At 50.2% G+C, this 12223-nt stretch overlaps 1 long non-coding RNA gene across 1 annotated transcript in view; it reads right to left on the reverse strand.

Annotated features, from left to right (window-relative positions):
- Positions 1-1280: 1280 nt before the first annotated feature.
- Positions 1281-12223, reverse strand: part of LOC138297276 (uncharacterized) — a 119123-nt gene continuing 108180 nt past the window's right edge. The window contains exons 4-5 of the long non-coding RNA XR_011203992.1: positions 3648-3742; positions 1281-1785 (exon numbers count right to left, since the gene is read on the reverse strand). This is a non-coding gene — a long non-coding RNA (uncharacterized lncRNA). The remainder of the gene's footprint in view (positions 1786-3647; positions 3743-12223) is intronic.

Raw genomic sequence — 12223 nt, forward strand, 5'->3', positions numbered from 1 at the left:
TACAGTATCATTTTCCTTTTAACAATCATAATTTTTAGAACTGGGTGAGATAATTATATCTTCCATATTTCAAAACTAGAAGACATAACACTTAGGATATACCTTCTGAGGTCTCTCTGGGGCTGAATGACTGTTTCCAATTATTATCCTGAACTGTGCCATACTTTCCCTTTGTTTTCTTCCACAACAGATTGCTGATGGTGTGCTGCTCAGCACCCCAACAAATATTGTCAGGGTTTCTTTTGTGTAGTGTTTGTCTTTGTCACACCTTTCTCAAAATCCCCTTTCTCATCCATTCTTTGAGCTCCTAAAGGTGCTTCACCAGGCTGTGTGATTTATTGAAGTGTGACCTAATTTTATACCATAAATGAATCTCACCCTTGCTGGGGTGGATGTGGTGAAAGCAACACCAACTCACTTCATGACCTTCTGCCTTCTATTACCTGAGCAATATTCCACACTGGCCCCATCAACATCTTCATTCAAGCCTTGTGTGGGTGTTCTGTAAATACTGAACCTGGTCCTAACACTTGAGTCTGAGCCCACTTCTGACTCAATGATTTCATTTTCTAAGTTTAGCTTTATACCATAGCTCCCCAACATTGCTCAGAAAAAAATGATATTGCTACATTTTATGATCATATCAGGTCTTCTTTGCTGTGTTTCAAATACTGTCATTGTGCTAGTCTGGTCTCAGTTTCCCCAAAGTTATAATAATATAATGACACACTAACTCTCTGTTTTCTTTCAATTGAGTTGACAATGATGGATAACCCTTTGATTAATCATGTAGTTTGATTTTGCATAGGTGGGAGTGGCACCTTCTCTAAAGTTCTGTCTTCCCGGTTAGCGTACTGGCCTGCTACAACTAATACCTAAATACCACCCCCTTAAGATACCTTCTTGGGAAAGACCCTGTCGTAAGAAGATTCCATTGCTTCACCTGTTCAGATAAGAGAAAAACCATGGATTGAAATGAACTTGTTTAGTTAGTATCTAAATACTATTGTAGAAGATGTTGTCTGTATGCACTGGGTTTTTGTAAGCAAAATAGGCAAGGGCAGTCATCCCCTAGTGGTCAATAATAGTTGCAGATGGCAAAAGAGCAAGGTTCTAAGTAAATGGCATACACTTTTTTTTAGCAGATTACAAATAACAGGCTACACTAAAAGACAGCAGTGCAAACTAAAGGCATAAAACACCAAAATAAAGATTTAAGATGCAAATCAAGTTAAAAAGAAATACCCTTTATTATTTACAAATAGAAAACCCTCCCTCTCTGCCTACAGCAGTCCAACCCCTCTCCCTGCAAAAAATAACCCAGTTCTCAAAAGTCCAATGAAAAGTCCAAGGTCAAGCTCAAATCCCTTCCCACCATCTCCACCCACAACAAGTCCCTCTCACCAAAATAAAAATAAATAAAAAAGGGCTTAGAAAAGGGCAATGTCAATATGGGTCCAGAGCTGCTCAGGTTCTGCTCAATGCTGGTGAGCCAGATCTCCATCCAGTCCATCCACTGTAGGTTGCATCGGAGCAATGCCCTAGAGGAGCGGAAGGGTGCAGCAGCAGGTGCAGTCGGGGACCCTGACTGCTGACGGTGATGCTGATGGTGTACTGGCCGGGACGCAGGAAGCTGGCATGCTGCTCTGTTGGGTCCTGGGTCTGAGGCAGCTGTTTCGGCCTTTTCCTCCTTCAGGATCACCAGACTCTGGTATTCTGCCTAAATTTTCCCCAGTCTCTGCTGCTGCAGATGCGCCGTTGTCTCCTGCCTGGTTGATGGGGGTCCTCAGACAGGAGTAGCAATGTAAAGAAAAAGAATAAGAACAAAAAACACAATGTAAAAAATGCTCTGAACAAACACTTCTTCAAATTATAGATAGCAGGTGGCACAGTAGCATTGCATTGCTGGTACCTGAGGGACATCGGAATTTTATGTGAATATTTATGATTAAGAGATTCACATCGCCAATATTTTATTCGCTTATCTACACATGCCTCACATTAGTTTTTCTAGTAACTAAACAGACCCACTTAGAGGAAAACTAAAATGAGTTATCTCTCTTTAGGATGAGTTAGGTATTATGCACTATGGAGTACAAGGTGTTGTGTCAAATAATTGGAGGCATGCTAGCCAGCACGTCAAGTACGTTACTACTGTCTGCAGCTTGGGGCGCTCTACCTGACAATTATCTATTATTAATTCTGATGGTCCTGCTCTTCCCCACACAACTTTCACTTAGTTCAAATAAGATATGTCACAAATGTCATGTATAGAATGTGGATATATTTAATCCTGTCTGCCATAAGCAGACGGGGGAAAGATGCACTGCACTACAGGGAAAAGAATGGGCTATACAGATTGTATTTAGCATGTTCATCATAGACTATCCCCTACACCAAACTTGAAATCAAATCAGGCACTTACTAGTCCCACTTTACTCACTGATCTCACCCACCATCACAAATTCGTTCCAACAAATTGATTCGCTGAACAGTAATGAAAGTAAAGAAACTTGACTTATTCTATTGCAGAGTAAGGCAGATAGTTTAGACAAGTAGGTAGAGTGTTTGCTATAGAAGAATAGAGGGGTATCACTGATCTCTGTATAGAAGAAGAGCTCCCTTATTTATTCAGCCAAGCAATTATTCAATCATCCTTTTATTCCTCCCCTATATACAACCATTGCCACCATGATTTAAGCTTTACTGTCTCTCATCCAGTCTTTCACCCAAATTCACAATCCTTTATCAATCCGTTCACTACCCACACTATCCACTCTTTCTTTCAATCATCCTTTTATCCATCCATCCATTTACCCAATGGCAACGCTCACCCACGCATCCTTTTACATCCACTCACAAATCCTTTCCTTTCACTTTTCAATCATCCTTTCTTTTAACCTTCTGTTCTTTCATGTTTTCCTCAAGCCATTATTTTTAGCTTGCATCATGTGTGCTTTTTCTGAGTTGCAGTTAGAAGAGGCCATAAGTAACCTAACCACCGCTGTAGCTGTAATGTGGAGGGTTCATGAATCCGATCATGACAACGCTCTTGTAGCTAGTGATTAAGAGTAATTGTCAGTAAGCAAACAATGTGAGTTACCAGCGTCCATCCCTTACCCTGCATCTCCCCCCGCCCCTGCAGCGGTCGAACTTGAGCCAGCTCCACTGGGTGGGGTGGCTATAAAAAAACAGTATACAGTTTTGAGATGCCAAGTCCCTTTCTTAATTTTTGAAATCGAAAAAATGCAACTGCAATTGTTACAGTTCGATTAGCACAGCAGTATCTTCTGTCAAAAATATCACTCTAGGCAGTTTGTTGGAATGTTAGAAAAGTCAGGCAGTCAAGCCAAACCAAAACTTTTGTATAATAGAGGGGCAGAGCTACAGCCTATGATTGATGATGACTTGGAATCATTGAAGAGCAACGAAGGGGTGAATTACAAAATGATCAATGACAGAAAAAAAAGATAATGCAGAGGTAGCAGGAATTAAACAAAAAACTTGGATAGGGGAGTTGGAAAAAAAGGGAGACTATAGAAAATTAAACAAGGCACAATTTAAAAGTAGTAGAAAAGTGGGGCGATGTTAAAGTTAGAGAAATATAGCTTATAATAATAATAATAATATTAAATATTAGAACTTACTGGAATGAGCAGAGTCATCAGCATCAGCGCTGGTGGTTGGAGACTCCCCAGCTCCAGCAGACCCGAAGGTACATTGCCCCTCTTCCTGCCCTTGTCTGCTAGTATAAAATTAGAAAGAAGAGAGAAAAAATACATTAGAGGTAGCTTTAGTCTCCACAAAGTTATCATTTAACATGCAAACGCAATAACATTGTGCTTAAATCAGATTGCCTATTGTACTACACTAGTAAGATCAACTATTGTTGAGTTGGCTATAGTCCTAAAATTCCTATTCCAAATTTCCTTAACAGAAACTACATTTGGAACTAATGCATTGCATTTCAATGAATGATCTTCCATGCTATTCTCATTTCTCAAGCCCCTTAATGGACCAACTCAGTCTCTCTTTTTTGCAATGCATGCATACTTGCTGTGACATGTTTTGGGACTGTATGAGCTACATAAAGTCACAGAGAACAATAACTCACTGATATCACTAATTCACTATAGAGATAGGAGGGCATTGCAATGGCTTCTTAAATATTCAGCCAAAGCGAGTGCCAACCTATGAGAATGGTGATGTAGCGCAGAGCACCTGCCTAGCTCTAACTGGATAACATCATAAATAATATTCTTAATGTAAACTAAACGTAACTGACGGAGGGGCGTGGCCAAGATGGCGGCGTGAGCGGACGCGTTGGTCTGAACTCCGCCGCCCGGGCCCTGAAATTGCTGTGCAACTGCGGGGCTTGTCGGCCCGTGGTGCTCCGCCGTGATGCCTGGTGCAGGGGGCATCTTGGGCTCTGAGTGCGCCAGAGGCGTTTGAGGTCGGGGCAGCGGGGAGCACGGAGCCGCGAGCCCCTGATCGGCATCTGTAGCTGGACGACGCAGAGGGTCGCGGTTTATACTGCGTGGCGGGCCCTGGACCTGGCGGCCTGCTGGCTGGGCGCGGGGGTGCGGCGGCACCCCTGGAGGGAGCTGCACCCTTGCAGTGAGGTGGGGCCCGCGGTGAGGGCCCAGTGAAGACCCGGGTGCCGGGGCACTGGTGACGACTGTGTCATCCGTGCTTGGCCCTTCCGGGTGGAGCCCCAGAGAGGACGGCGAGTGGATTGGAGTGCTCTGAGGTCGTCTGGCGTTGGTGCAGAGGATCCTGGGTGGCGCGGTGGGTCTCAGCCACCGATTGGCAGTGCGCGCGGCCTGCGGTGGCCTCACTCAAAGCGGAGGCGAGCGGTGCTGGGGAGGAGGCCCGCGGACTGCCCTGCAGCAGAAGGCTGGTGGCTTCCGGTGGGGGTTTGAGGCCTGGAGGACGCGGCCTACGGTGACGTTGCGAAGAGGCCCGATTGAGCCACTTGAACAGCCGCAGTCAGTGGGCAGAGGGGATAGCGGCCTCCAAGCCCAAGCGGGACCGGATGGTAAGAGATATGCTGACCGGGGCGCCAGGTGCCAGGAGGGGCCCCTGAGGAGCCGCCGACCGCGAGGTCTCCTGAGGCAAGGAGGGAAATGGCAGAGGACGAGGCAGCTCCAGTCACTAAGGGTTTTCTTACCTCCTTGTTGGAATCACTCCGGAGCGACCTACAGGAACTCCGCAAAGACATATCTCACGAGGTGAAGGAGTTGAGGGTTGAGCTTACATCCTTGGGTGAGCGGATAGCGCAGGTCGAGGATGGTGAAACTGCCCGCGGCGAGGAGGTGGCGGACCTGCAACAGGAGGTTATACGCTTGCGGGAGCAGCAGGATCTCCTTCAGATGACAGTGGAGGACCTGGAGAATCGGTCGCGCAGACATAATATCCGCATTAGAGGAGTGCCACTCGGGGCTGAGAAGGAGGACATTGGAGACTTTGTGGTGGCGTTGTTCCTCTTGGTCCTTGACCTTGAGGAGTCCCGGGAGATCACCCTGGATAGAGTCCATCGTGTGGGCCGCTTTGGCAGAGCTGGGGACCGCCCACCAGATATACTGGCATGTGTCCACAATTTTGGGCTGAAAGAAAGCATATTGCAAAAGGCACGCAATCTTCCGAAGGTCCATTTTAGAGGACATCAACTCCAGCTAAACCAGGACCTTTCGGTTCGCACTCTGCAAAGGCGGCGTGAGTTTAAACCCATCACAGAGCATTTGCGTGCGCATGCTGTGTCCTACTCGTGGGGCCACCCATTCCACCTTGTTTTTTGCTGGGAGGATCAGCTTCGCCAGGTGAAGTCAATATCGGAGGCAAACCGGATCCTGGGCTTGGAGGAGGATACCCAGGATCCGGGTTCGAAGCTGGGCCAGCTCGGCGGGGATCTTCCGCGCTGGTGGAGGAAGGAGAGAAGAAGGAAACAGCAGCGTCCAACTACGTTGGAGCAGATCTCGGAGCGCCAGTCGGCAGTGAGCAGCGTGGCAGCTGGGACAAGTGCCTAAATGAGGATCAGTGAAGGGCTGCTGGGCAGCTGGGGGTCGCTTGTCAGCCTGTGGCCGACTGAGAGGGGCCTGGGCGGCGGAGTCGACGGACTTGGTGGACGAACTTGTGTGGTTCTACGACCCTGTTGAGACTTTTATCTCTTAGGGATGTGTGTGAGAGGACTTTTCTGTTATGAGCACCCGTGTGCGTTATGGTTATATGTTGGAATGCTCCCTGCGAGTCTGGTCAGTGGTGGTCCTGGCGGCTTGGCTATGTGAGTTGGAGCGTCTGAGAAGCTGCTCTGGATCTTGGTCCCTCCGTAGAACTCCTCCCCACCTGAGCTGTTGTCTCTCTGTGCTGTATGACAGTTAAGTGTCTAAGTTTGAATGTCCGTGGGCTTAATAATCCGACCAAGCAGTTAGCGATTTTGTCGGGCCTAGAGAAATCTGGGTGTCATATATGTTTATTACAAGAGACACATTTATTGCATAAAGACTCATTCCTCATGCGTTCAAGGTGGTTTCCTAGACAGCTTTGGTCCTCAGCAACTACAAAGCACGTGGGGGTGGCGATACCGCTTTCGAGGACCTTTGCTGGGGAGATAGTGGGGAAGATACACGAAGTACAAGGCAGGTTTCTGGCCATTAGAATAAGACTTGGGGTCTTCTCCTTCACTATTGCTTCCATTTATGCTCCGAATGCCCAACAGGAGGCCTTCTTGAGGCGGTCTCCCCAATACTTGGGGATGGGGGCAAAGAGGTCAACACTGGGGTGGGTAGCTGGAGGGGGTCTGGGAGTGGAGGAAGAGGAGGTGGTTGTAGGATGTGTCACTTTAGGTGTTTTGGGTGCAGGTGCAGGTACTGGAGGCTGTCGTAAGGTGGATGGATGTTGGGTGTGTGGGTGCCCGCGTTTGTGTACTTTGGGAGGGGGCGTCACAGACACACTGGGAGAGGACACAGGGGACGTGTAAATGGGAGTGGGGGTGGTGAGTGCAGGTGAGCGGGGTGTGGTGCTGGGTGTTCTGGTGCGAGTCCTTGTGCCTGCAGATGTAGAGCATGCAGGAGAGAGTGTAGACGACACTGGGAGGGAGGAAGGAGACGATGAGGAGGGGGACACAGTGGAGGCAGTGGATGTTGCTGTGTCTGTATGTGTGTGATGCTTGTGTGAGTGCCTGTGGGATGTGTGGTGCCTATGTTTGCCAGAGCCATTTTTGGGTGTTGAGGTGTGTGCATGCTTGTCTGTTGGTGTGCTTGGGATAGGCTGGGGTACAGGGGATTGGGTCTGGGTGGAGGAAGTTGGAGGTGTGAGGCTAGACACAGGGACAATGGCTGCCATCAGTGCTGAGGCCAAAGATTGCAGGGTTCGATGAAGGGCAGCCTGACCAGAATGAATGCCCTCCAGGAATGTATTACCGTGTCGCAACCCCCTTTCTACACCCTGGATGGCATTCACAATGGTAGACTGCCCAACAATGAGTGACCTGAGGAGGTCAAGGGCCTCCTCACTGAGGGCAGCAGGGGTGACAGGGGCAGGGGCTGAGGTGCCTGGGGCGAAGGTGATGCCCACCCTCCTGGGTGAGCGGGCACGGTGCGAAGGCTGAGGGGCTGCTGGAAGGGCGGTGCTGGTAGGGGAGGTGGCGGCTGTACCTGTAGAAGTGTGGGGCACAGATGGTGCCGCCACCACAAGGGAGCTCCCATCGGCGGACGAGTCTGTGTCGCTGGTTGGTGATCCGGTGCCCGACGTGAAGCTCCCCTCGCCCTCCGTCCCACTGGTGCATTCTGAGTCCGTGGTGTGGCCCTCCATGGCCATGTGGGATGCAGCTCCCTCGTGCTCCGGTGCCACTGTACCTCCGCCTGATGATGCTGATGCACAAAAGAACACAGAGAGCAGAAAAAGCGGGGGGTGTGACAGAAGAAAGACAGGTTGAGTGCATGGCATACCGCTACCGTTGGCGGACAATACAGACACAGCAGCCCCCTGCACTACGCCGTGCTCCTGGCCTCTACAGATGCAATTCCTGGGATATGGCCTACATCGCTATGGTGGACATCTGCACACATGGACTCACCAGATAGTGCCATTTTGGTAGGAGGTTATTTTAACCTGGTGATGGATAAGGAGCTCGACCGATCAGGTCAACGCTTTAGGCAGGCGGGGGCTTTATCGGCGTCAGTGGCTGGTTGAATGTGGGTTGGAGGATGTGTGGAGAAAGTTGCATCCCACGCTCCGGGATTACTCCTTTTACTCGGCGGCAACCAAGACTTATGCACAGCTCGATCTTTTTCTGGCCTCGCAGGAATTTGTATCCCGGGTCAGGGAGGCCACGATTGAACCCAGAGCCTTGACTGATCATGCCAAAATTACTGTAGAGGTTACTGTGGGGGTGGGCCGGGTGGGTACTCTGAGCTGGCGCTTTAGGGATTCTTTGCTCCAGAGTGAGACAATGGTGGAGTCGCTCCGGCGCGCGATCACAGACTATGTTAGCTTTAATGATGATGGTAGTACTACTTTGGAGATGGTATGGGAGGCTCTGAAGGCAGTAGTGCGGGGCGAGGTGATGGCACTGTCCGCGAGAGATAATAAGGCATGGTGGGAGATATGGGAGGAGCTGGAGCAGAGGGTGGCTGTACTGGAGCGTTCCCAAAAATATCTACTGGCATGCCTAGAATCTGGTGGGAATTAGAGAAGGTGAGGCAACAGCTGAAGAGGCTAGATTGGGATAGTGCGGAGTATGCGAACGCGCAACTTAAGCATAAATTCTGCATTGGGAGCAATAAGTGTGGAAAGATATTGGCGCACCGCTTGCGAGCGCAGCGTGCAGCGTCGGCGATAAAATTTATCCATTCCCCTTCTGCAATAGAGGCGCGTGCGAGTGATCAGATTGCAGAGGCCTTTTCGGAGTTTTACCGGGTATTATACGCGGCCGATGAGCTGGACGACGTGGCCCTGGATTCATTTTTAGAGGGCATAGCAATCACGCCCCTGGGTGAGAGGGAGGCGTCCTTGCTGGACCAGCTGATAAGGTTGAAAGAGGTTATATCGGCAATTTCTCAACTAAAGGTTGGGAAGTCCCCTGGCCCTGATGGGTTTACGGCTCTATTCTATAAGACTTTCTATGTGGAACTCGCCCCGCTTTTGGAATGGCTTTTTAATTCTTTTCGGACGTCGGGAGCCCTGGAGGCTTGTATGTTGGACGCTACCATTGCATTTATACATAAACCGTGCAAGGATCCAGAGGAGTGTGCTTCATATAGGCCGATCTCGCTACTGAAGATAGATGCCAAGCTATTCACTGGCATTCTTGCTTACCGCCTTAATCTTTATATGCCGAGTCTTATTGATCCAGATCAATCAGGTTTTATACCAAACCGACAATGTAACGAAAATACGAAGCGGCTCCTGCACCTGTTAAATAAAATGGACCGCTCCCGTAGAGAGGCGCTCTTCCTCTCTATTGATGCTGAAAAAGCGTTTGATAGGGTTCATTGGCCCTATCTCTTTAGGGTACTGGAGCGATTCGGACTGGGTCCCGGTTTTAGGTCTTGGATCCGATGCGTCTATCGGTCTCCCAGGGTGGCAGTTCAAGTTAATGGTGTGCTCTCCCTGCCATTCCCGGTTAGGCGTGGGACTAGACAGGGATGCCCACTTTCTCCCCTCTTGTTTGCGCTATATATGGAACCCCTCGCGCAGAGGTTGCGGGACAGTCCCTTGGTTTCCGGTGTGAAGTTTGGCGGAGACCACCATCTCATTATCCTGTATGCAGATGATTTGATCCTTACTCTGGCGGAGCCCGTGACTTCACTGCCAGCGCTTATGGAGATAATAGCTGAGTTCGGACAGGTCTCGGGATTTCGGGTTAACATGCAGAAGTCTCAGGTTCTTAGTTTGTCGGTAAGCCCGGATCATGAGGCAGACCTGAGAGCTAGATACCCCTTTCTTTGGTTGTCCTCGCGCCTTTCTTATCTAGGAGTTGAGTTAGCGACCTCTGCTGCAAAGACGGTGAGCTTGAATTATACGACATTAGTTTGTGAAGTACAGCGCGACCTGGAGTCGTGGGGAAGACATAAAGGCGGTCATTCTGACCCTGGCGGTAAAAGACCGCCAGGGCGGAGGACCGCGGGAGCACCGCCGACAGGCCGGCGGTGCTCCAATGGGGATTCCGACCGCGGCGGTAAAGCCGCGGTCGGACCGGCAACACTGGCGGTCTCCCGCCAGTGTACCGCCGCCCCATTGAATCCTCCAAGGCGGCGCAGCTTGCTGCGCCGCCGAGGGGATTACGACCCCCCCTACCGCCATCCAGATCCCGGCGGTCCGACCGCCGGGATCCGGATGGCGGTAGGGGGGGTCGCGGGGCCCCTGGGGGCCCCTGCAGTGCCCATGCCACTGGCATGGGCATTGCAGGGGCCCCCGTAAGAGGGCCCCTAAATGTATTTCACTGTCTGCTGCGCAGACAGTGAAATACGCGACGGGTGCAACTGCACCCGTCGCACAGCTTCCACTCTGCCGGCTCGATTCCGAGCCGGCTTCATCGTGGAAGCCTCTTTCCCGCTGGGCTGGCGGGCGGCCTGAAGGCGACCGCCCGCCAGCCCAGCGGGAAAGTCAGAATTACCGCCGCGGTCTTTCGACCGCGGAACGGTAACCTGACGGCGGGACTTTGGCGGACGGCCTCCGCCGCCCGCCAAGGTCAGAATGAGGGCCAAACTGTCTTGGCTGGGCAGGGTGGTGGCGGTGAAGATGACAATCTTGCCGCGTATACTCTATGTGTTTCAGGCGCTTCCGCTGATTCCACCTCCGCGGACGATAGCCACTCTTCAATCGGCGATTCTGAGATTTGTATGGGAGGGTCGGCCGGTGCGTCTCCCGCGACGGGTTTTATATCGCCCTAAGAGTGAGGGAGGGCTGGCGATCCCTTGTCTTCTGCAATATTTTCAGGCGACGCAGCTGCGCTTTCTTCTGGAGTGGAGTCTCCCGCTTACTGAGAAACATTGGTGCTTTATGGATCAGGCGGTGGCGGGCTCGCATATATGGAAGGAGCCTTGGCTTCGGCGTCGGCACAGGGCAGGTGGACTTTATTCTTCCCCAATAATGGGAGCAATGTTACGCATATGGGACACAGTGGACTGCCGATCAGGGCTGACGTCTTTTCCGTCTCCGATGACCCCCATAGGCGCGAATCCTGACTTCAAGCCTGGGCTTCGTCTGGAAGGCCTGAGACGCTGATACGAGGGGGGTTGCAAGAGGGTGGGAAGCCTCTTTGATGAAAAAGGGGTCTTGTCTTTTGATCAGATGAGGGAGGCATACGGCTTGACGGAGGCAGATAGGCTGATGTATTATCAGATCCAGCACTGGGCTCTGCTGCCGGCGAACAGAGCATTAATAGATAGGCCTCTTACGCCATTCGAGAAATGGCTGTTGCTAAAGAAGGATGATAAAAGAGCCATTTCAGAACTTTATCGGCTTCTGCAGGGGGAGAAGAGCCCGCCTAAGTCTAGAGGACAGTTGAGATGGGAAAGGGAGCTGGAGAGGCAGCCACTGTTGCCCCATTGCTCTGCCATGGTGCTGGGTGGGGTAGGAGAAAAGAAACAGGAGGAAAAACAAGGAAGAAATAAGGGAAAAATAAACAAAAATACAAAAAGTCACAAAAAACACACACGAAAATTAAAACACTGTAAAAATAATGAGACACAAAAAAGCACAATTATATAATAAATAAAAAAATAGGGGTAGATCAAGTGTAGGGTGTAGGATTACAAAGACTGGGGACAGATTGAAGTTGAAGGCCCAGCACCATAAACAGAGTAATAAACAAGATGGCCATGCCCATGTGAACGGTGTGGTGCAGTTTGCGCGCAATTTTGAACTCAAGTACGTACGTCGCGGTTGACAAAAAGGTAGCGTGGCATTGCACGGCTCCACATAGCATGACTCTGCACACTCCGCCCAGGCCTAGTTATGAATCTTTCACCCATTGAGTTGACACATATCTCACACTGATCCACTACTGAAGTTTATGACTACCATTTTCCCACCTTGGCATACAGTTTCGCCATAATGCACCAAATAGTGATTCATAGTTATCAGTTTTCCTTTTGTACCAACTATTCATTGTCGGATATAAGTGCTTCCATCTTGACATGTCGTTCAACAGGCAATGCATACATTACATACCACCATATTCAGAGGTCAGTGCATTTTGTCTGGTACTTTTGAGGATGTT

The sequence above is a fragment of the Pleurodeles waltl genome, chromosome 5 (genome assembly GCF_031143425.1).
Source record: "Pleurodeles waltl isolate 20211129_DDA chromosome 5, aPleWal1.hap1.20221129, whole genome shotgun sequence".
Classification (NCBI taxonomy): Eukaryota; Metazoa; Chordata; class Amphibia; order Caudata; family Salamandridae; genus Pleurodeles; species Pleurodeles waltl.